Source organism: Prionailurus viverrinus, chromosome A3 (genome assembly GCF_022837055.1).
Source record: "Prionailurus viverrinus isolate Anna chromosome A3, UM_Priviv_1.0, whole genome shotgun sequence".
NCBI classification, from domain to species: Eukaryota; Metazoa; Chordata; class Mammalia; order Carnivora; family Felidae; genus Prionailurus; species Prionailurus viverrinus.
This window is the reverse complement of record NC_062563.1, coordinates 30,654,097-30,678,540: the sequence shown is the minus strand read 5'-3', so window position 1 is coordinate 30,678,540 and position 24,444 is coordinate 30,654,097. Positions and strand designations below refer to the sequence as shown.

Here is a 24,444-nt window from a genome sequence, read left to right as displayed (position 1 = left end):
TCAGACTGAGGCTAGACTCCAGCTGAGACCACATCCTTGCTCAGCTCCTTCCGGAGGAGGTGAGATATAAGGAATAGAGAAGGTGTCTGCTGAGAGCTCACCCTCAATAAATCGTGTGCACCTGAATCTTCATTTAAGCCTCTTTTCTAGGGAATCTAAGGTGATCTTTTGCTGTCTGCTTTTGATTAAGAGCAAAGCCCTGAAAAACTTATTGAAAGTGTGGGAGTCAGACGTGTCAACTCAGAGATTCACTGTAGGGAGACATGGGTTGTCATTTATTGAAAATTCCAATGTCACTATCTTTAGTTCTTTCCTTTTGGACTGGTCAGAATTCCAGAGACAAGGGATGGAGTGTGGCTGCCAGGGATTTGATAAGTGAGCAGAAAAGAAAGCTGAGGATCTGTCTGCAGTGAGCAAATATTCATTTAATGGCCCTGCTCTTCACCTGAAACCTTTTGTTCTCAGCTGTTCCTGATGTACCCAATCCAGAAAACTTGTTTTACTCTCTCTGGAGACTACATTTCCAGCACTCTGCCTGTTGGGAGAGGGGCTCTGCAGCATGGAGAGTGGTAGAAGAGAACTAGGATTTTAACTGTTTCCCAATCACCTTTCACCCGATTCTTCTGATATTGGCTTGCTCAGTTCCAGAGGTATCTAGGACTGCCAATTCCTTTATTTGTTTGCTTGGTTTTGGCTGTTTTTGTTCTGTTTTGTTTTAGGATTTTGCCATGAAAATAGGGCTGTTCTTTGCTTTTCCTGGGCTTTTAGCTTTTTGGGGGGAGGAGGGTGCTGCTAAGTCAGTTACCACTCATCCATCTCTTTTCCAGCTTACAAAATTGTTTTTGCCATTGTCTCCCTTTCTATTTTCTCTGTCCTCTGAGTTTGTGTCTTTTTATTTATTTATTTATTTTTATTTTTTAAATGTTTATTCATTTTGGAGAGAGAAAGAGAGACACACAGAGCTTGAGCAGGGGAAGGGCAGAGAGAGGGAGATAAAGAATTAGAAGCAGGCTCTGGTCTCTGAGCAGTCAGCACAGAGCCCAACGTGGGGCTCGGACCCATGAGCTGCAAGATCATGACCTGAGCTGAAGTTGGATGCTTAACCGTCTGAGCCACCCAGGTGCCCCAGGTTGTGTCTTTTTAAAAAATCCATTGAGGGTGCACTTAGGTGGCTCAGATGGTTAAGCATTCCAACTTCAGCTCAGGTCATGATCTCACAGTTCATGAGTTATGATCATGTGGGTTGGAAGGGCAGAAAGCCAAGATAAACTAGGGAAAGCTGCTTAGAGGAGGTGCTACAGTAGCAGGAGAAGCAAAACATAGGTTCATGTTTCTAGGGAGAGAGTTCATCCCTTCTAGCTCTGCTTCTATGACTCTGTGATGCCAGCAGTCCTTCCAGAAAGACTGCCTGTCTCTCTTTCCTGTCCCTTGCTTTGGGATGAGGTGATGATGGCAGAGAGCTATTTGGGTAGATCAGATAGTTTCAAATGGGGGAAGAACCACTACAGTTCCTTTTTCCTAGAACAGTTTGTGGGCAAAGATATCACCCCACTTCACTTCCTCTTTCAAGATCAGACCTAAGAACAAAGAGAAAAGGTAGTGACACAGTTGGGTGGGAAAAGAGGGGTGGGAATTGTGGTGATGGTGGTATTCTAATGTGATGGTAGTGGTAGAGGCAGGAGGAGCTGAGCTAGGTAGCATGCCTTGCTGCACAGTCATAATTTGAAAGTTCCATGGTGGTCATCTATAAGCAAAAGGGAGATGGATGTCAGTAGGTAAATACTCCAGCCTCATCAACATTTGGAAGGACAGTGTTGAGACTGTTCCACAAGGTTTCTCTGAGTTGCCAGCAGAATGGAGCCCAAGTCACCCAGAGCAGTAACTGGCTCATCAACACACCTTTGTATTGGCTTTTCTCCCTTCCCTATTCTGCTTTCCCATTTTCCCCCTTCTGTTTCCTGAGATTACCTCCTAAGTAAATTACCTGAATTCCAGTCCTTGTCTTGGGTCTATCTGGGGGAGAACCCACACTAAGACAGGTGTACTCCAATCCAGTAGGTAGTCTGAGCAGGCTGCACCAGCCCTGAGGAATTGTGCCTCCACTTTCTCCATCTACAGCTGGTCTCAGCTAGCTCCCACATGGAATCCTGAGCACATTTATGTTTTGAGGGCTCTGAGTTGTATTTGGGTTATTGGGCCTGTGGGTGCCAGAAAGGCAGAATGGATTGCTGGTGGCTAAGGAAACAGAATCCCTGACTCCTGTTTCTGAGGGTAGACATGGCCTTACCCAAAGCTACCATGCACATGGAAGCCTACACTTCCTCCCCCACTTGCACTGTTTTCGTTGTATACATACATCCTTCATCAAGAAGCAATTCAGGACTCTATGGGCAGGGTCATACCCCACCTAGAGGTCCACATGGGCTATCAAGAGGGTTCTTGTAGGAGGAAGCCCAGCAGGAGACTTTGGAATTCTTGAACGAAGGGGCTCAGGGAACACAAGAGTATGCCTCAAGCTCTCACAGAAATGGTGGGGACTCCTCTGCTGACCTAGTCCAAAGTGTCAAAGCATTGAATGGTCAACCCTTGGAAGGGTTATTCAGAGCTCTAGATAATTAAGCAGCCAAATCATTGGCCAATATGAGGAATGTGTTTCTGGAATAGTGCCCACCACTCAAGAGATGGATAGGCCTCACCAGGAGGAGAGGATGGGTAGAGGGGCTGGGCTGAGAACAACCCACATGATCTCTTTGATTTCTAGCTTCTCTTTGAAAGACTGATTTTGCCTTTATTGATCACACAGTCATTCAACAAACTTGTATTGAGCACCAGATCCAAGATGACTGGTAGCCCTTGGTCCCACAACAGTTACCATTCAGAAAGTTACTGTTCCAAAATTGGTTACTAACATTTGACTTAAAATTAGATGCCATTTATTTTCCAGAAGATAGAGGAATCTTGAAGGACTTTTGACCATGTGGGTAAGGGCAATTTTCTGAGTAATGGGTTGGGGGGAGGGGGGAGGAAAACGCTTTAAAAGAAGTATAAGGTAGGAAGAGGACTGGAGGGAGGGGGAAGAGGAAATAGAAGGAGGAACATCCTCTGAAGCCCTAAACAGTGAAGCCTTCCCCACTCCTCCATCAAGGAACAAGGGACCATATTAGCTGAGAAAGCTACTACTTCAAGTCCTGGATGCCTGCTCTTTTGGGGTATGCACCTAAACTGCCCAGGCCTCTCTTAATGTACCCACAATCACCCCCACATGCATTTTGTCTAGGTGGCGGTGGCTGGGTATAGTGAGAGGGAAGTACAACCTTCTGTATCAGTAGGCAGATAGGATCAGGGATCAGCTTGTGAATCTCCAGCTGGAGACACAAGGAGATCAAAAAAATCTGACTTCTCCAAGAGAAACAAGGAACCATCTATTATACTCTCTCTCTCCTGAGTTTCACAAGGACAAAGGACATGAAGCTAACGCCACTCCACCCTCAACCCTATCACCTTCTTGGACTGGAGAATTTCTAACCAAGCTTTTTAAACAAACAAATAAGACAGGTTTTCAAACACATTATCAGTGGCAGCAGGGAAAGGAAGCCACAAGAAGGGAGGAGAAAGAAAAGAGAGCTTAGCTCTTCTCACACCTGTGGAACCTTCCTGGCCTACCAGGGAACATCACCTGCCCCAACAACCATTGTTGGTGATTGTTTGCCAATCACCTGCTAGGTCTTGAGAAGACATTGTTCCCATCATTAAAGGGTTCACTTTCTGGTTGGGGAGGAAAATACTAGCAAATGAGTATGAATCCTAAGTGTGCCTGGGGCTGGGATGGACTTGGGTACAGAACCCAGAAAGTTTCCAAAAGAAAGTCTGTCAACAAGGTAGGGATAGGAAGACTTCATTAAAAAGTAACTATGGGGCACCTGGGTGGCTCAGTCAGTTGAGCATCCAACTCTTGATTTCGGCTCAATCATGATCTCACAGTTTGTGAGTTCGAGCCCCATATTGGGCTCTGTGCTGATAGCACTGAGTCTGATTGGGATTCTTTCTCTCCCCCTCTTTCTGTCCCTCCCCCGCTCATGCATGCGCTCTCTCTCTCTCTCTCTCTCTCAAAATAAACTTAAAAATACATATTTTAAAAAGCAACTATTAAGCGTTCCTAGATAAGCTTGCTTTCCTAGCAGAGAACAGCAAGAATACAGGCACTGAGGGTGAAGCATCGTGGTGCTGCTCTGGAAATGCCTGGAAAATAAGGATCAAAGTACTAAGTGGGATACTTTAGAAAAAGACAGTAATATGGACAGATTTGCATATAATGAGAATTGATTTGCATGGGAATCAATAGGCCAGGAGAGAGATGAGGAGGCCCAGTTTAATCAGTGACAGGTATCAGGGCACCTGGGTGGCTCAGTTGGTTGAGCAACCGACTTCAACTCAGGTCATGATCTCACAGCTCGTGAGTTCGAGCCCCACATTGGGCTTTGTACTGACAGCTCAGAGTCTGGACCCTGCTTCAGATTCTGTGTCTCCCTCTCTCTGCCCCTCCCCAGCTCGCACTCTATCTCTGTATCTCTCTCTCTCTCAAAGATAAATAAACAGTAAAAATATAAAAATTTAAATTTAAAAAGTGACAGGTATCAGCAAACCACAGTTGAGAAGGCCATCCTGGTAACAGCTTTCACTGAGATCTAGAAGGGAAGGTAGAAGGAAAAGCCCCCTGAGGTTCTTTCAGGGCAGGGAGGGATAAGTGTTGACAGGCAGCTTTAGAGGAAGAATGGGTCTCCCACATCCTTCCTTTTTCTACACCCTGTGCAGCACATGCCTCCAACCATCTCTCACCTTGGAGGCCTGTTAACTACTGAGTAACTTCTTGAGATGTTCACTGACGTTTTTGTCTTTACTTCCCCCTTGCCGGAGGCTTACGGTTTACCAAAGCAGAAGGAACTTGTCTACAGGCACTTTCCACGATGACTTTTTGCTTCCCAAAATTAAGCCACTGAGTTGTTTATGGCTTAATTGAGGAAAACCTGGAAGGTAAGAGAAGGAAGGAGAGCCTCAGAAGGGGACAGGGGGACTGAGCTGTACCCTCACACTCAGCTGAGGAACCTCAGAGGGGAAGGGTGTGAGGCCTCCTGCAGGCTCCCAGCATCGACAAAGATTTCTGTGGCCCAGGAGTGGCAAAGCTAAGGGCTAAGAACAGAAGGGTGTCTCCACAAAATATACTGCCTACGAAAGATGAGAGGCCTGCACAGATCCCTGGAGCTGCAAAACTTGAGGCTTTGATATTACAGAAAAGGTTGAGCCCACTCCAAAACCAAGGTCAATTTCTTGACTGCCCTGTGGAATGACAGCTGGGGGCTGAGGGGACCCCAAACAAACAATGTAATGCACTCTTTCTTGCACACACTTCACTCTCTGTACAGATTCTGGGTCTCATCTCCCACTGTGGTTCCAGCATTCAGCTGACAGGACCTGCTGCAAGAGAAACGGAGGGTGGGGGCGGTGTGCGCTGTCTTTCCATCAAACTAATGGGCATTCCTGTGCCCCCGGAGACTGGCAGACTGGATGGTAGGCAGGAGGTAGCGTCCCAAGCCCTCTCTTGAAAAAAAAAGTTTATAGGACACGCAAAAATACTAAACAGATGAGAGCGTAGGTAGATCTGTCCGTGGCAAATCGGCCGGTGGAGTATCCGCCCCCACCCTCCAGTGGGCGGGGCGGGACCAGGCCGGGCCGCCAAGCGTTGCGCGTGCGCACTGCAGACTCTGAAGCCACAGCGCCCTCAGTGAGGTGGGCGGGAGCTGCCCGGGCATCCGGGTCCCTCACCCCGCCCCCGCTGCATGAATGAGAGGCGCGGTGCCCGCCCCTCCCCCGCCGGGCCCGCCCCTCGTTGGGGGCCGCCGAGCGCAGTCTACCGCCGCCACCTCAGCCGCGCTCTGTCCCGACGGACGCTCGCCGCCAGCAGTCTGCCGCCCGTCGCTCGCCTCCCGGCGCTGACCGTTCCGCACGCCCGCCGCCGCAGCCGGCGCACCCGAGTAAGTGAGGGAGCGAGGGCGGAGCGCCGGGGGCCGTCGCCCCCGGGCCGGGGCTTAGGGGACCGGGCGGCTCCGGGTTCGGGATGCTGAGGAGACCGCGGGCCCGCGCCAGCCTCCCCCGTTCACTCTCCGGGCGTTTCGACGAGGAGGGGTGGCACAGCGGCCCAGGCCGGGAGGGACGCGGAGGGGGTCCCCCGGGGCCGGGGGTGCGTCCCGCACAAAGGGCGGCGCGAGGCTGTCTGTCACCCGGAGGTCACAGAGGGAAGGTTCGCGGCTCCCCGCACGCCCCGCTAGCCCGTGCCCGGCGTCGGTCCCCGGGCTTGGGTGGCGGCTTGGATAAGCGGGGAGGCGAGGACGAGGATGGTGAGGACGGCTGCCTCCGCTCTGGCGATGGGAACGCGCTTTAGGGGGCGCGGCGTGGCAGTGTTTTCCTGGTCCCACCTGCCCCTCCCCTTTCTTTGTGGCGTTGGTCTCGTGCCCGTTTGTCACTGTGCGTATGGCTGTGGGCTGGGGTGAGACCTCTTGCCTCAGCTTACCCATTAATTAAAGTCAGGTGGTGGCCCCCTGTCTGTGGGTGGGGGCGTGTGTGCTTGCATAGGCCGGAGACCCTCCTTTGTTTCTGGAGACCTAATTGTGTGTGTGTGTGTGTGTGTGTGTGTGTGTGTGTGTGTGTGTGTGTGTCCCTCCTCCGTGTCCCCTATGAAATGAGAGAATCAAAGATCATTAAAAAGGGTCTGAAGAAAAAGAGACACTACTTCATCAGACTTCCACCCAATTCTGCTTCTGGTGTTCTTTAAACAATATTGTATGTTTCTTACTGCAAAACCAGCGTGTTTTAATTGAAAGTGAATGTTTTTATATGTTGGTTGGAAATTAATATTCTCCTCTCTGTATACCTACAACACTTTGCTTTTTGGGTTTAGTTAATGGAAATATGCTCATATATGTGTGTATGGGAATACTCCAGGACGTATAGAACACCGCCTTTGGGGTTTCGTTCATTGGTAATGTCAAGGTACTCACTCCTATACACGTCCACAGAAATACTTCGGTATATCTAGGACACTGTTTTCTCAGCTCCTCAGTACAAGCAGATTTTGTTTCTCCCTGCCTCCCTGTGTTAAGGAGGTGGTCTCTTCACCTCCTTGCTGCCCTTTTTTTTTTTTTTTCTAAATGCTTTGGCAAAGGGTTTTATTGCATATTCTCCTGGCATGCGCCCTTGCTTTGATCTGAATTTTCCTGTGTTCTGTTGTCTGGTTGTGTGGCCCAGCTCAATGGCTCCTCTTACAGGACTAGGGGAAAACAGAACACCTTTTATCCTTGTCCTCATCCCCAGAGAGAGAGGGAAGCTCTGCGGTTCCCACAGACTTGGGTTCCGTGGGCTGGACCGCCTCACTTTGTTGTCTTGGTGGAGTTAGGAAGAGTTACAGTTGATGCAGACCGATGAAAAGGAGGCATTAAGAGTACCAGTTATTCCTTGCTGTTTCAGTTGGACCTTTTTCTCTTTTTAAACCAGATGTTATAAGTTTTAGAAGATTGTTGGTTGCATTTTCAGTTTCTTTTTTACTCTTACGATTTTGCAGAGTGATAGGAAATTAGCTACACTTGTTGATAAACATATTTCCAAAATATATTTTTATGGTGATCTTTTGATTGAACATAGTGGTGGTAAAAAAAAAAAAATAAGAGGATCTTATTGGGTGATGTGAATAATTGAATTGGTTCAGTTTTAAGATTCTCTTTAAGCTTATTTTTTAATCACGTGTATTTTAATTCCTGGTGTTTTTCTGTGCAAAATGAAATCCAAACTTAAGCAGTCTTCCATAGCATGTGTTTGTTTATGAATATTTCCTCTATTAAAAACATTTGCTTTTAATTCGAAGGGGAAATTTTCCATTGGTTGGATAAGGATATTTTATTCTTGGTAAAAGTCTATGTTAGCATAGTCAAATTCTTTTTTTGTAGAAGTTAAAATTAGTAAAGGTTGGCTTTTCAGTTTGGAGAAGTTTTGATTTTATGGTAGAATTTAAATAAAATTTCAATGTCATTGAACTTAAAAGAAGTTAACTTACAAATAAAGGCTTCATTAATTTCATAAACTAGTGTCACTAATATTGAAGCAACCCGATAATTTATAACTGCTGGCATGAAATTTTTTTTTTAGGAATTCCCTTAAAACAAACCACAAGGGGAAGTCTTAGATAAACAGAGTAGTATAACCGGAATTATCACTGAAATAGGCTTGCATAGTACCGCAGTATTGTGGAACTTTAATTTTGCAAGAGTGACTTAGCTATTATTTGTATCAAGAAAGGAACTGAAAAACATCTTGGCCATTTTATTCAGCCGTGTTGTTAATCAAAGTCTTTACCGACCCATAGATTAGTATTTGTGTAGTATGATGTTTGAAGGAAAATTCTAAAGTAATGTCTTTGTCATGAAAATAGATTAAATTATGTTAAATGTTGTTTTACTAGTAAATGTATTCTTTGTTAGCAATACTAATATTGTTATGTCAGTGATGGTAATAGCATGTATGGTGATACTTTTTTACTCCAAACTGGGATATGTTGTCCCCCCAACAATGTCTGATAAAAGAAAGTAGAATTTTGTTTTCTGTTGAGCATTTTCTATCAATAATTGTTTTGTTTCAAATGGTAGCTCATTTAAAAATCAGTAATAAAGTTATGTTATTATCATGTATTAGTTCAAACTATATGGAATTGCCATTTTTTAGATTAGGGAGTAGTGAAAAACCAGCAGTTTCAGAATGTTGAACCACCTTCAACTCTCAACACTTCCTTCGGATATTTACCTTTATATTTGATTTTTAATGTTTTTTTTATATGAAATTTATTGACAAATTGGTTTCCATACAACACCCAGTGCTCATCCCAAAAGGTGCCCTCCTCAATACCCATCACCCACCCTTTCCTCCCTCCCACCCCCCATCAACCCTCAGTTTGTTCTCAGTTTTTAACAGTCTCTTATGATTTTTAATGTTTAAACTTCTTGATTATCTGTCATTGGACATTATCTGCGGAGTTCTATTTTGGAAGTTGAGGACTTGGTTGTCCTACATAACCATCCTTCCATCCCCCCACTCCTACCTATACTTCCCAGTCAAGTCAGTATTCAGTATTTATATGACTGACAGTGTACCTGTTATTCACAGATGAGCCCTGTAGGGTACTAATAATTACATTTGCTGTCTTGTATGACTTTGTTTCTCTAAATTAAATAATTGCCTCTTTTGTTTGTTTTTCATTTGCTTAGTTTTCTTTGTCCCAGTCACTGACTCATTCTCAAATTCTGACAAAACTAATAATCTTTCAGTATTTCCAGTAATCTGTTGTATTTCTTTTTCCTAGCTGTCACCTAGGACTTCCGTTTGTCATCACTTTGGGAATTCCTTTTGCCCTCCTACTGTGTTGGATCCTTTATTTCCTGGATCCTATCTCTTCCTTATTCTTTAGCACCTTCCTGAGAAAGGGAACATACAAACTGAAATTCTTCCTGAATTCAGAAGATGCGTATCTGGAAATGTCTTCATTTTACCCTCACACTTGAATAGTGGTTTAGCTGAATATTGAATTCTACATCAAAAATTAGCCACCCTCTTCTGAAGGCATTGTTCTGTTGGCTTCTGGTATTTCTGTTAAGAAGTCCAACCCAAGTCTAATCCCCATTCTCTTTTTTCTCCCACTTTGGAAGATTTTAGGATGTTTCTGTTTTAGGATCTAGTTAACACAGAGAAAGTTTCTTCAAGCCATGAAATGGAATCACCTCTGGAATCTACAATAAGACTATCCAGTTCATTTTTTTAAATCCACCTTAGGAAGTGACAGAACCATTCATGACCAAAAAGAAACAATCTTTAACCTTCATAATTAAATATGTCATGACTAAATACAACAAATATATTACTTACAAGAATTTCTATGCTGAGAAGATGGAGACAAATGGAGCTACGTAGATAGACAACAGTTTAATTGGACATTGTCAGTGACTGTGATATAGCTCATGGATACATATTTTTTATTTTATTTTTTAGCCTTGAATTGTTTTCTTTTTACAGTTGCCTTATCCCTCATCTAGTTTTTCCTTGAGTACACATTAAGTAGTTGAATATTAGAGAACTTCAGATTCATGACCAGAAAACTGAAGTAGGCTCTCAGCCCAGGAAGGCTATCAGATTCCTAATGTTTTTGCCTGTAACCATTTAATCATTTCTTCCCACTCTTTAACTCATGAGCAGCCCACCCTTCCTCATGCAGATAAGCAGGCTTCATATTTCATTGAGGTTTAGAAGTTATAAGACAGATACCACTCAGCTTCCCTTCACTGAATCTAGAAATCCACCTTCTTTAGGGCCCATGTTTTCTTCCTATCAGAGGCTAACTTCCCTCCTTTCTGTATTCCCCCTCATACCTACTCAAGGACTTCACTTCTGAATATATGCCTGTCTTTTGCATCATCAGCAGCTCTCCAGGGCCACTATCCATGTCAGCATGCACACATGCTCTGACATTGCCCATCTTTAAAAATAATTTTAAAATTACAACAGAATTAAAAACATCCCCCTGACCTCCCATCCATCCTCTTCATTTACCTTCATGGTTAAATGTCTCAAAAGAGAACTATACATTTCCTCCCTACCTCTTTGTAAAACGTGTCACTCTCTGAAATTCTGTTGTTAACTGGTGTGTGTGTGTGTGTGTGTGTGTGTGTGTGTGTGTGTGTCTTACCCCCTTGGAACATCAGGTCCAAGAAGGCAATGACTTCCATCTGCCCTGTTTACCACCATGTCCCTTAGAATAGCAACTGGCACAAGTACCTACTCAGTGTATGGGCAAAAAAGGGTAAAACTGACATTTTTAACCTGGTAGACTAGCTCTTGCTTTTAAAAAAATTTTTTCTGACAAAAAAATCAGTGTTTATTTTTTTAATTACCACCTTATGCTACACTTAGAGTTGAAAACATTACAAAGACTATATTAATTGAATTTTTCTCTATATTACATTTCATTCTTTCATAAGTATAACTTAATACTGTCATTTTTGCACCCAGATGCTTGGAGTTGAATTCCAGCTCTTTCAGTTTAGCCATGTGATCTTGGACAGGTTTCCTGATGACTGTGTTTCCTCACCTGCAAGATGGAAATAATAATAGTACCCACCTCATATGTTTGTTGTGTGGATCAAATGAAATAATATGTAAAATGCTAAAGTCAGTACTTGGCATGGGGGTAAACACAGTGAAAATTACAATTGCAGTCATTTGTATAGCCTTCTTCAGTTTCTAATATTTGATCTAATATTTTTGTTCAGAGTACTTACATCACATAAGGTATATTGGCTATAAATGTGACTCACCTGTTTTTGTCCTTTTTCTGATTGCTTGCATCTCTATTCCTCATATTACCCCATGTGATAGATTAGTAAAATGATCTACAATTGATAGGTGAACACCCTATAGCAAGTTCTGCACTTCCCAACAGTTGGTCACTTAATAAATCATTTTGAACACTTGATAAAATATTTTTTTTATTTCAAGCCAAATCCTGTTCTTTGGCTTGCCTGGAAGTGAGACCCTTTCTTCATGTTATTCCACATTAAGTTTTCTAATATTTCTAGAAATGGAACTTTTAGGGGCGCCTGGGTGGCGCAGTCGGTTAAGCGTCCGACTTCAGCCAGGTCACGATCTCGCGGTCCGTGAGTTCGAGCCCCGCGTCAGGCTCTGGGCTGATGGCTCAGAGCCTGGAGCCTGCTTCCGATTCTGTGTCTCCCTCTCTCTCTGCCCCTCCCCCATTCATGCTCTGTCTCTCTCTGTCCCAAAAATAAATAAACGTTGAAAAAAAAAATGTTTTAAAAAAAAGAAATGGAACTTTTAAAACACCCAATACATCATTAATAGATATTTTTTCAGAAGTAGTTGTAAGACACTGTTGTTTTCACTTAACTTGGTGGCTGGGAAGATAAGTATATGTAGCAATACAAAGTCCACTTTTAGGGACTTTGAAGGATACAGACAGGCTCTGTAGAAGTTCAGAGTAGAGTGAGTCAGGTCCTGCAAGCCTTAAGGGATTTTTACAACTTTTCTGCATGTTAAATTGTCTGTTTAGCCTATTTCCTTATTATTTGACTTGATCTTTACTTTGAAAGTTTACCTGATAATCATGGGAATAGTTTAGATTTTAAGGTAAATAATGTACAAGCTAAAATTGAAAGTAACTTTTAACTTGAGAAATTATTTCTTGAAGTAATTGATTTAGCAGTTATTCTGCCTCTTTCTTTTCTTATCTAGGTAGGCAGTGGGGATTCCTCCAATTATCTGAGCATTTCGGAGAGCAGAGTTTAGTGCTTGGTAAATTTAGGGTTCAAAAAGAATGCCAGATGGTTTGAAAGGAATTGTGAGCACTCCAACTAGTGCCGTCCATTGAAAGCCAGCTGGCTGAGTTTCCCCTGCTCTGGAGGTAGGAACCAGACACTTTGTTCCATGCCAGCTGGCCCAGGAGTAGCTGGCCAGCGGCCTTACTTTTGGTTGGTCATTCCTGGGAAAACCAGCCTGGGCCTTCCATCTGCCCTAAGGACAGTCTGATACCAGAGAGTTGCTCTCTGCCTCCATGGTACTCCAGAGAGTTGGAGCAAGCCTGTGTGGCAAGGAAAGAAAGCCACTTCTTAGATGCCATTACAAGTGAATCTCACATTAAATTGTGAATTTGCTCTGAAAAAGTGTAATGCAACTTGAATTTTTATGCATTTGGTGCTATTAGGTGTATTAGAGTTGCTTACTACTAAAGTAACCATAATGAATGTTTTTACATTGTAAATAACTTCCAGTTTACCTACCTACTTTCCAAGTTCCTTTTTTTATTTATTGTCTTCTTTTTTTAAGTTTATTTATTTTGTGAGAGCATGCACCCAGGAAGGGCAGAGAGAGGGAGAGGGAGAGAGAATCCCAAGTGGGTTCTGCACTGACAGCCCCCGCTGAGGGGCTCGAACTCACGAACCTGATTAAGAGTCAGACACTTAACTGACTGAACCACGCAGGCACCCCATTTATTGACTTTTCTTAAAGTGAGGTTTTCCTGTTCTTAATCTTCAAAAGTTTTGGTCATTCAGATTAGTAAATTTTCACCTTGTCAAAGAACTTGCTCCTATATAAACCATAGGTTTCTGTAGAAGGTTAATTATGTGTGTTGCCTGAAAATCTGTGTCTCATTTTGTCTGTTATTTATGTTTTCACAACTAGGCAGGTGTTTTTATCAGATACAGTTCTTCCATTAGCAAACTTAATGTCAGAATAATTTGGGTGTTCACTTCGGCAGCGCATATACTAAAATTGGAATGTCAGAATAATTTGAGAACAAAAGAAGTACAAATATGGCATTACAAGTATGAGCATTCAGTTCATTTGATGACAGTGTTTATTGAATTCTAAAAATTAATAATTTTGCCAGTCTGTCAGTATGCTTTATGTTACCTTTAAAATTTTTTTTTTTAATTTGGAGATTGAATGGTGCTGCATCATCTATATTTGTTAAGTTCATCTAGGCAAACCAAAAAATTATGAACTATTTGTATCTCTTTATTATTTTCTCCCAACTCTGAGCATGAAAAATTATGCTCAATGATATAAACTTCAAATAGAATGTAGGTGTCCTATCCAAATAGGCTCTTCATCTTGAACTGAAAGAAAAAGTTTGGCAGATAATGAAACACCAAAGTATGAGCTAATGTAGTTTATAGGAAGTGGGTGGGAAGGAAAATCAGAGGTGTAGGCTTTCATTCTTTTCCTTTAGCAGGAAAGAAATTGCAAAACTTCTTTGGAAATATGCTGGAAAGTCTCATGCTTGGCTATAATTAAAGTTTTTACTTAAAGTTATTAATTGTCCTTGAAAACAGGCCAGGATGAATTATTATGGCAGTAAGAGTGATTTTTTTTTTTTTAATCATAGAACAGTAGATTAATAGCCAGGGGCAATATTATACCCAGAAAATCATCCTTCACATTAGCTAACCTTTACAAAATACCTTTTTTGTCAGTAGCTTTATATGTATTGCTTATTTTCTTCTCACAGCAACCCTCAAAGGATTTTTCATAGATGATAAGAGGTCTAAGAAGTAACCTGTTCAGGTTCACAAGGTCAGAAGCCAAGTTTAGAACCCAGGTTTTCGTCCTCCAACCCACCACATGTCACAGTTGATAATGTCAACTTTCACAAGAATACAGCTCTTTCCTATTCAGATGCTATCCTGCACTGGTACTTTGAGAAGATTGTTGATAAAGGGAATTCAGAGACTGTTGCAGAAAATAGCAAGCAAATAAGGAGAGATTTGAAGAGCCTGTACATTTTTTAAAAATCTCTTCTGATGCTCTTGAAGTAATTAACCATTGCAGAACTACACAATAAACAAAAAATGAAGCAAATAAAAATAACTAGAAAGGACTATATAGTTTCCTAGTGTTGTCATAACAAATTATGACAAAGTGGATGGCTTCCAGGTTTCTCCAGTTCTGGAGATCAGAAGTCTGAAATCAAAATGTCAGCAAGGCTGCCTGCCACACTCCTTCCAAAGACTCTAGGAAAGAAACCTTCCTTGCTTTTTCCAGCTTTTGGTGGTTCCACCCATTCCTTGATTTGTGATTACATAATTCTAATCTCTGCTTCTCTCTTCATATGGCCTTCTCTTCTTTCTATTCTAAAGACATGGTCATTGGACTTGGGGCCACCCGGACAATCCAAAATGATCTTATCTCCAGATTCTTAATTATATCTGCAAAGACCCTTTTTGCAAATATGGTCATATTCCTCAGGTAAAGATGTGGACATATCTTTTGGGAGGCCACCATTCAACCTGTTGTAGGGGTAAGAACTTCTTTAGTGATAATTTTCATTTTTCACTGCTGTATTACTCAGAATCCCAGATTAGATAAGTATTTGATAAACCATGATACAAAATGGGGGAAAGTCTTGAAAATATAGGATAGAAGACAAGTTCAGAGGGAGGTTTAGGGAATCGGGAGGTTTCATGGAGGTTGTATTGCTTATGACAGACCATGAAGAATAAATGGTCGAGATAGCCTAAAATGTGCAGATGGTGGAAATATCCAGAACAAAGATAGGGAGGCATATTCAGGGAACCATAACTAATGCATTTGACTAAAGTGTGGTACTTAGAGAAATAGTGGTGAATGGGGTTGAAAAGTCTGAGCCAATTCATGGGAGGCCTTTAGTGTTGAGTTGATGAATTTGTACTTTGTTTAGAGTTGCATATCCATGAGAACACTGTATTACAAAGGTTTCTAACAGGAGCCTTCAGAGCTATGATAAAATCTTTGGAAAAAAATCTACATTTTTTCTATAAAAAGATTTTCAGAGGGATTCATAACCCTAAAAAAAATGTTAAGGACCACTGCTCCATTAGAAATGAAATGTTTTATGCTTTGAAGATGTTTCTGGAAGATTATTGATTTTTCTGTTTGGTTTACTTTGAACTACTTGGAAGATAAGAAAATGGAGCTCCAAGAAGCCTTAGTCAGCACTCTGTGTGGAATACATTATGAACATTGCATACTAAAAAGTTAAAATACTATTTCAGGAGGGATGTGAAGTAGGTCCAGGGTTCTTAGAAAAGCGATCAAATGATTACATAAAAAGAAAAAAATTCATAGCATTCAGTTCAAAATGCAGCTGTGATTTCTGTTTTCTGTGTCTCAATTTTTGTTATTTCAGTTCACTACCACCACCCATTTAGAACTCCAGAATTATATAAAAGCATGACACAATTCTGAGGAGAGAAAGCCAACAGCTGTGTTCTTAAAAGTTGTGTTTTTTTAATGTAGTCTGTGAAACTGCTTGTTCTCTGCTGTGGATTTCCAGTGGAATAACCTACTTCAGGAATAAAATGATATATTCTGTAGCTGTTTGAATGTCTTTGTCTGTTTGGGCTGCTATAACAAAATACCCTAGCCTGGGTGTCTTATAAATAACAGAAATTTCTCACAGTCCTGAAGGCTGGAAAGTCCAAGATCAAGGTGCCTACAGATTCGGTGTCTAGTGAGAACCCACTTCCTAGTGCATAGATTGTACATTTTGCTTTTTTGCTGTGTCATCATGTGGTGGATAAGGGCAAGGGAGCTATCTGGGCTGGGCCTCTTATAAGGGCACTAATCCCAGGGTGTCTGGGTGGCTCAGTGTACAACTCAGATCTTGATCTCACAGTTTGTGAGTTTGAGCCCCACATAGGCTTCAGATCCTCTATCCCCCTCTCCCTGTGCTCCTCCTCTGCCTGCACACGAACACGCTCTCTTGAGAGAGAGAGCGAGAGCGAGAGAGTGAGAGAGAGAGAGAGGCAGAGTGTGAGTGGGGGAGGGGCAGAGAGAGGGAGACACAGAATCTGAAGCAGGCTCCAGGCTCTGAGCTGTCAGCACAGCTGACATGATGTGGGGCTTGAACCCACAAACCAGGAGATCATGACCTGAGCTGAAGTTGGACGCTTAACCTACTGAGCCACCTAGGCACCCCAATAAATAAACATTAAAAAAAAATAAGGACACTAATGGCATTCATGAGGGCTTCACCCTCATAATGTAATCACCTTCAGATACCAGTCGCATTGTGGATTAGGTTTCAATATATGAATTGAGGGTTGGGGATACAAACATTCAGTCTGTAGCACTGACCATATGGTACAGAGAGAAAATTGATGTTTCTCCTTATAACTCGATTTCTAAATAATCAACTGCCATTGATTTTTTTTTATTGATCCGTTTATTTTCTACCCAAGATTAATATTACTTAAAAGATTTACCTGTACTGTTTTTCTTTTTTTTTTTTTTCAATGTATGAAGTTTATTGTCAAATTGGTTTCCATACAACACCCACCTGTACTGTTTTTCATACTTCTCTGGTAGTGAGGTTCTTCTTTTTCATTTTTTTATTATAAAAAAATTGTAAGTATATTCAAAAGTAGATAGTACAACATACCTCCATATGCCCATCACAAGATGTTCAGCTGTTACCAGCGTTTTGCCACATTTGTTTCATTTATCCTTTTTTCTTTCACCTTCATTTGCTGAGGTATTTTTTTTAATTTTTAATATTTATTTTTTTTTATTTTAGAAGAGAGAATGTGAGCAAGGGAGAGGGGCAGAGGGAGAGAGAGACAGAGAGAGAGAAAATGAGAGAATGAGAATCTTAAGCAAACTCCATGCTCAGCACAGAGCCCGGTGCGGGCTCAGTCCCAAAACCCTGGGATCATGACCTGAGCCAAAATCAAGAGTCAGACATTCAACCAGCTGAGCCACCCAGGCGCCCCTGTTTGCTGTGGTATTTTAAAGCAAATCTCCAGCATTTCAGTGTATGTACCCTGACATATTTCTAAATGTATTTCTAAAAAAAAGTAAAGACATTGTCTTATAGACCCCAAATGCCATTCTCACACCTAATAAAATTAACATTTACTTCTTGGTATCATCTAATAGATAGATCCTATTCAGGTTTGCCTGATTATCTCAAGAATATGTTTTTTAGAGATGTCTTGTTCATACCAGGATTCAAAGTCCCTGGACCACTTTTGGTCATTTTGTCTCTCGTGTCTAATTTGATCTAGGGCACATCCTCTTCCCACCCTCTCTCCCCACCTTTTTTGGTATGTCATGGACTAGTTAGTTGCAGGAACCAGGTCATTTGTCCTGTGGAATATCTCACATTTGGGATTTGTCTGTTGGCTTCTTCATGGTGTGAGTTTATTAATCTATTCCTAGTATTTCCTACAAATGGAAGTTAGCTCTAGAGGCTTGACTAAAATCAGACTTCAGTGCTTTGGCAAGAATGCTTAGGAGGTGCTTAATATTATACCACATCCAGAGGCCTGCTGTTGTGCCTGGCTACCCTGCTTGTAGTAATGATAAAAGACTCCACTGATGGTCATGTCAGTATCATATTTCATCCATTGCAGCAGAATGGTGATTTTCTTATTCTGTTATCTGATCCACATTTAGTAACAGGAATTCTGTAAAGAAGACTATCTCATCAAGTAGGGCTATTTAGGGTTACCCTGAAATATGCTTTGTATAAGAGGCTGTCAAGTATATTTTTTAATATTTTTTTAATGTTTATTTTTGAGACAGAGAGACAGAGCATGACCCGGGGGAGGGGTAGAGAGTGAGAGGGAGACACAGAATCCAAAGCAGGCTCCAGGCTCTGTTAGCACAGAGCCCGATGCGGGACTCAACCCACGAGCTGTGAGATCATGACCTGAGCTGAAGTCGGACGCTTAACCAGCTGAACCACCCAGACGCCCCTGTCAAGTATTTTTATAACAATTGTGTTCTTGATAAAAGATAATGAGTTTGAATCAGAATAAAAAGAATTGAGTTACTCTTTTGTTTTAATGAGTGTCACAGTGAAATTCTGAGTACTATAGCAAAATGTGAACGATTGCTTTTCTTTTACAATTGAGAATGTGGACTCCAGTTGCTCTGAAAGTTCAAGGTGTATATATGAAAGCCTGTTATAGACTAGAATCAAGCAGTGAAGAGGAAAGAGTACTAGATTAGGATTAAAAAATCAGGGGATTTCCAGAGTCAATTTGGCCCAGCCCCTGAATATCTATCCATTCATTCTTCCCGGGCTGAGCATTTTGTGTGTGTGTCCTTAAAATACTGTCAGGTTTTTGTGAAATTGTGTGTAAAGAAATCAAAGTTGTATGTTGTAGAACTAATGTTTGAATATCTTTAACGACAAGGAGAATTCTTTATTGGATACCATTCTTTTTATTTAAATTGTACTTTATGTGTCTCTTGATCACCATTTCTCCTAATACTTCTTGTTTAACTTCATGTCTTCATATTCTTATCCAGTAAAACTACTAAATAAAGTCATGCTGAAAAAAAAGCCTTACTTATTTGTCATGCTTCATTTACCTTAATCCAGATTGTTTTTATTCATCTTTTGAATTTGTGTGTTGTGGGGAAAGTAACCTTGATACCAAATGAAAATTAAAGAGGCCAGTGTTCTTAGCTTAGTGACCATCTCTAGAGAGTCTGTAATGTTACTTGAGAAAGCCGTTAAAAGTTTGTGCTAATATGATTTTTCATAGGCATACCCTTGCTTACTATTATTTTTAAATAATATTACCGTGTGTCTTTTCTGAAAGATAAAGAACGCTGTTATAAAGGGATCTTTCAAAAGACCATCAATAAGATCTATACTTATTTTTAGTCAGTTGAGCTAAGCATAAAAACTAACTATTCCTCATCAGGGCTCTGAAATGGTTTTAGTATTGAAAATTATATTTTCCTAGGTTTCAGCACCAAAAAAACCCAACAAGAAACAAAAACAAACAAAAACCCATTACCTTTTCCTACTTTAGAATTAACACAGATGCTTGTGGAACACCTACTCTCTTTAAGTCATTGCACTTACTGAGTAGTAGAGTTGATTTCACTATTAGGATGAAGATTGTTGTTGTTGTTGTTGTTGTTGTTGTTAAGAGCCCTCTAGGAAATTGTATTTCAGCTGTTGCCTCCTCACCTTCATTTAATGCAGCAGGAAGCCCCTGGGCCTGGGCCCCAAGATGCAGCCTTTGTCTTGTTTCCTTGTTTGTTAAGTGCTGTATGGGCTAGAAAGTGGTGGAGTACTGGAATTGTGGGGTTGAAACTCTCCTCTTTGGAGGCCACAAAGCTTGTGTATTCTCACACAAGGGTGGCTTTTGTCTTCTTAGGAATATCTCAGTTATTTCATCCAGTATGCTGCTTGGATTTACTGTCTTGCCTTTATTCATATCAATAAATTCTTATTGAGTATCTTTTTTTTTTTAATGTTTATTTATTTTTGAGAGAGAGAGAGAGACAGAGCTTGAGCAGGGGAGGGGTAGAGGGAGGGGGAGACACAGAGTCTCCAAAGCAGTCTCCAGGCTCTGAGCTGTCAGCACAGAGCCTAATGCAGGGCCTGAATCCACGAACTGGAAGATCATGACCTGAGCCAAGTTGGACACTTAACTGACTGAGCCACCCAGGTACCCCCTTATTGAGTATCTTTTAAGAGCCAGGTATTGTTCAGTCTGAATTTATAGAAATCTCACATGTTGTGGTAAATAACTCTTATTAAATAGCTCCAGTACGCTTAATGAAGTTAAGGTATAGTTCAATTCTGAATTTATTAGATCTGAGGTTGTAATTCTAATATTCTTTTTCTGACATTTTAAATATAATCTGACTTAAAAGTTCCTATAAAGCAAATGAAAACTGGCTCCTCATAAGGAGTTTCAATACTTTCTGCAGGCTAAGATAAATAAGAACAAATGTAGTGAAATCAGTGGAACTCGCATTTAGATTTTATTCAGACTAACTTTCCAACTCTTATAAACCTAGCATACATTTTTGCAGTTAATTACAAGTTTAATTTCCTAAAGGCAAAAAAGGCATGTGGTATTTAAGTTCTGGCCCTACTATTTGTTAACTGTGTGCTTCAATGAAGGTAATTCTAATGGAATGTTTCAGAGTTATTGAATTTATAATTGAGTTACTTCAGAGATATTGTGAGTATGGTCTATCTCATTTAATAAAGTGCTCTCCTAATGATTTTTGCTGTTAGGCAATTTGATGAAACATGGAAAGAGTTGAACACAAAATGGAACACAAGAACAAACAATCCTCGCTACATGTCAGTGATCTCCTTTTCTTAAGGATGAGACCGTTATGCTGCCATTTTCACCTGGCTACTGAGCTGTGGCTGGTTCCATTCCAATAGCAGTCAGATGATATTTAAAAAAATTGTTACCACTTAACTGCTCTGCATACTTTCTTAACTTTTTAGGAGAGTCTGGATACATCATTTCTAATGTTTGTCTTAAGTCTGTTCTCTTCCCTCTCCCCTTTTTTTAAAACAGCTTTTCCGAGACATAATTTATAGCCCATACATTGAAAGTGTACAATGCAGTGAGTGGTTCTTGGTATATTCAGAGTTAGGCATCCATCACCACAGTCACTTTTAGAATATTCTCATTGTTAATATTAACAATATTCTCATTGTTATTGGATTATCTCAAAAAGAAATCTGTATCCTAGCCATCACTCTTCCATCCTGCTCCTTCTGCTCGCCTGTTCTCCACCCTAAGCAATCACTGATCTACTGTTTGTATCTCTATAGATTTTACCTATTCTGGGCTTTCATATAAAAAAAATCAGACATATGTGATCCTTTGTGATTGGCTTCTTTTACCTAGCATGATATTTTCAAGGTCTATCTATGTTCTCTTTTATAACAAAAAGAGATACTAAGATTCCTAGAGCTGGGAGTGCCTGGGTGGCTCAGTCAGTTAGTATCTAGCTTCAGCTCAGGTCATGATCTCACAGTTTGTGAGTTCAAGCTCTGCATCAGGTTCTGTGCTGTCAGTGCAGAGCCCACTTCAGATCCTCTGTCCCCTCTCTCTGCCCATCCCTCCAGTCACAAAAATGAGTAAACATGTTTAAAAAGATTCATAGAGGTACACTAACCTACCCTGTAGGGAGAAGAGATGAAATGATTTTCTTTTAAGTAAAGTTGACTGGTATCTCAGGACTGGTTGTCAGTCACAGATGATGAGAAAAGTTCTACAAATAGTTACTATAACTGCCAACCCAAGAATGGTGTTCTAACATAGACTGTGGAAAAGACTCATTCATGTCTCAGCATTCTTTTTAGCTTCATTTGTGTATGTGAATAATGTCATAATTATAGGTACATCATTCAATATGGATAATAAGATATAACTCTGTGGGACTGTTGTAACAAACTGTTGCACACTCTCATTTTTATTTGCTATTTTCCTTTTGTAACTAATTTTCCTGTTGAATATTCTGCGTACCTCAGACATTATCATATAATGTCTGTGTTTATGTGCTACATGTTATGTGCTAATGTCTGTGGTTACATACTGCATTTTTTTTTTTTAATTTTTATTTTTTTTTTAAATTTTTTTTTCAATGTTTATTTATTTTTGGGACAGAGAGAGACAGAGCATGAACGGGGGAGGGGCAGAGAGAGAGGGAGACACAGAACCGGAAACAGGCTCCAGGCTCCGAGCCATCAGCCCAGAGCCCGACGCGGGGCTCGAACTCACGGACCGCGAGATCGTGACCTGGCTGAAGTCGGACGCTTAACCGACTGCGCCACACAGGCGCCCCTCTGCATTTTTTATTTTTATGTGAGCTTGGTGAGCTAAAGCCTAGATATTTTATTTGGGGATAACCAATGAGATGGATAGATAGATAGATATTAGTATAAATGTTGGAGATAGGATGCACAGAAATACAATCTTCAGAGCATCTTCCCCCTCAAATTTGTGGATGTAGTTAAGAAAAGAACAAAAAACAAAGGCCAGCCTTTTGACTTTGAAAAACCTGACCTCTCTGTGCCTCAGGTTCTTCCTCTATAATTTGGAGCAATTGGACTATGATACTTAATTAGTGCTGATGGTCTTTAACTCTGTGATTCTGTGAAGGTAATTGGTAAATGTACTACTGATGGGCCCAGACTGCTTCCTACATTACATCAAGAGATTAGCGTGTTGTAATGTTGGATTTCCTGAGTTCTAATTAGTTATCTAATGTGGTGTCATGACAGAAGGCTAAATATCAATTTAGCAAAAATCAAATTTTTCTGAAATAGAATTTGGAGCCATGGTCTGATATTCCAAATGGACTATTAATATAAAATAATTTAAAATAATACTCACCCAGAACATATATATATATGAGATAAATATTCAGCTATGAGTAGCAGAAAACCCAAAACAAAAAGTGGCTTAAAACAAGATTAAATTTTATTTCTCACTCATGTAATAGTTGGCACAAGTCTGGTATGGAGCTCCATGACATCAGGGACTGCTTACCAATTGTCCCTTTTTCCTTCTTAGCACTCTACCCTCCCTCTTGGGTGTAAACCATATTCTTATTGAGCAAGATGGTGATATCCACATTACAGGAAGCAGAATGGAGAGAGGGATGAAGCAGAAAGTAGAAGGTACCTTCACTGCTCTGTTAAGCATAATTATGAGATATTTCCATGTGAATCATCACATGTGAATCCGTGAGACATATGGCCATGCATAGCTGCAAGGAAAGGTGGGAAGTATAGCCATGTGCCTCACTAAAAGTTCTACCTATAGTGGAAGAAAGGAAGAAAAGATACTGGGGGTGGGGAGTCCACTACAATCTGGTTGATGATAAATGAAAGGGAAGACTCAGGAGCATTTGCCATTGTATCTCTTCCATTAAAGAAGGAGTGTTTTCTATTTCTAGTAGGTGATACTGGTTCTCAAAATGGAAATGTCATTTTATAGGTGAAGAGCTGACAATGTAATGGGAACATCTCTTAAGAATATGTGATTCTCTTTTCTGTAACTGGGTTAATGCATAAGATCTTCCAAGAGAGAATTGCTAGGTCAATTTCCTGGTTTGAATTCATGAGTTGATATTATGATTTATGAACCAGGCTCTTGTGAGTTTAGTTAGTGTGAATTTTTCCCACTGAGCCCAGTAGCCCCCAAGAGAACTGATCAAGCAGAGAATAGACCCAACCCTAGATGTACAATGACTTTAGAGGGAACATATGCCTTGTAAGGCTTCATTTGACCTGAGCCACCCATCTTATTCTTGATCTTGAAAAGGGAGAAAAATTACAAACTTATAAATAGTCTCTAATATATCCACCTACAAAATCAAAATAATAGTGTTTTGCATGATGAAGATTAGTAGTGGTCTTGTAAAAAATTTTTTATATAGGAAAGAGCCTCTAAGGGCTAATGATTTTGCAAGTCTTGACTCTTAAAAACCCATTTAGAGAAGAATTATTCACTGTTTTGGAATGATTATGACCTTTTCAGAATTTTTGAAAATAAAAAATCAGCAGAACCAGACTCATCCCCAGAATATTGAAATAACATGTTTCATCTGTGCCATTATCTCAGCTGTTCCATAGTCTGCCTAAAATCCTCTTAAGGATGATGTCTTCCCGTATCTTTCTTAAAAGAACAAAGTGATCCCAGTAGACAAAGGAGAGCCTTTGAGGCTATGCATAGGACTATAATATCTATAAACCTGAGGTAATACAAGGTAAACTATCTATAAACTTAAGGTAATCATCACCAGTGTCAAAGTACCAGACAGCCTGTACACTTCGCTGGCTTCATAACTATTTGAGGTTTGCTAATAAGTTAGTCATGAACATCTTAGATGGTGTTTTATGGCTGTAGAATTCTCCTACAAAATTAAGATCTAAAAACTGATAGGCTTTTGATTTATACAGATCAGCCATCTATAACTGTTGTTGAAGAAATGTAGCTAAACTAATTCCCATTGCCCAGAATTCCCTATTCCAAGTCACATCAGAAAGAAGTCTACTTGTGGCCCAGGCTCAAAGAT

At 40.7% G+C, this 24,444-nt stretch overlaps 1 protein-coding gene across 2 annotated transcripts in view; it reads left to right on the top strand.

Moving 5' to 3' along the window:
- Positions 1 to 5,843: 5,843 nt before the first annotated feature.
- The window catches only part of RNF24 (ring finger protein 24), a 78,104-nt gene continuing 59,503 nt past the window's right edge, over positions 5,844 to 24,444 (top strand). For both annotated transcript variants that reach the window (XR_007150855.1, XM_047852531.1), the window contains exon 1: positions 5,844 to 6,029. The gene's annotated coding sequence lies outside the window, so the exon portion shown is untranslated. The remainder of the gene's footprint in view (positions 6,030 to 24,444) is intronic.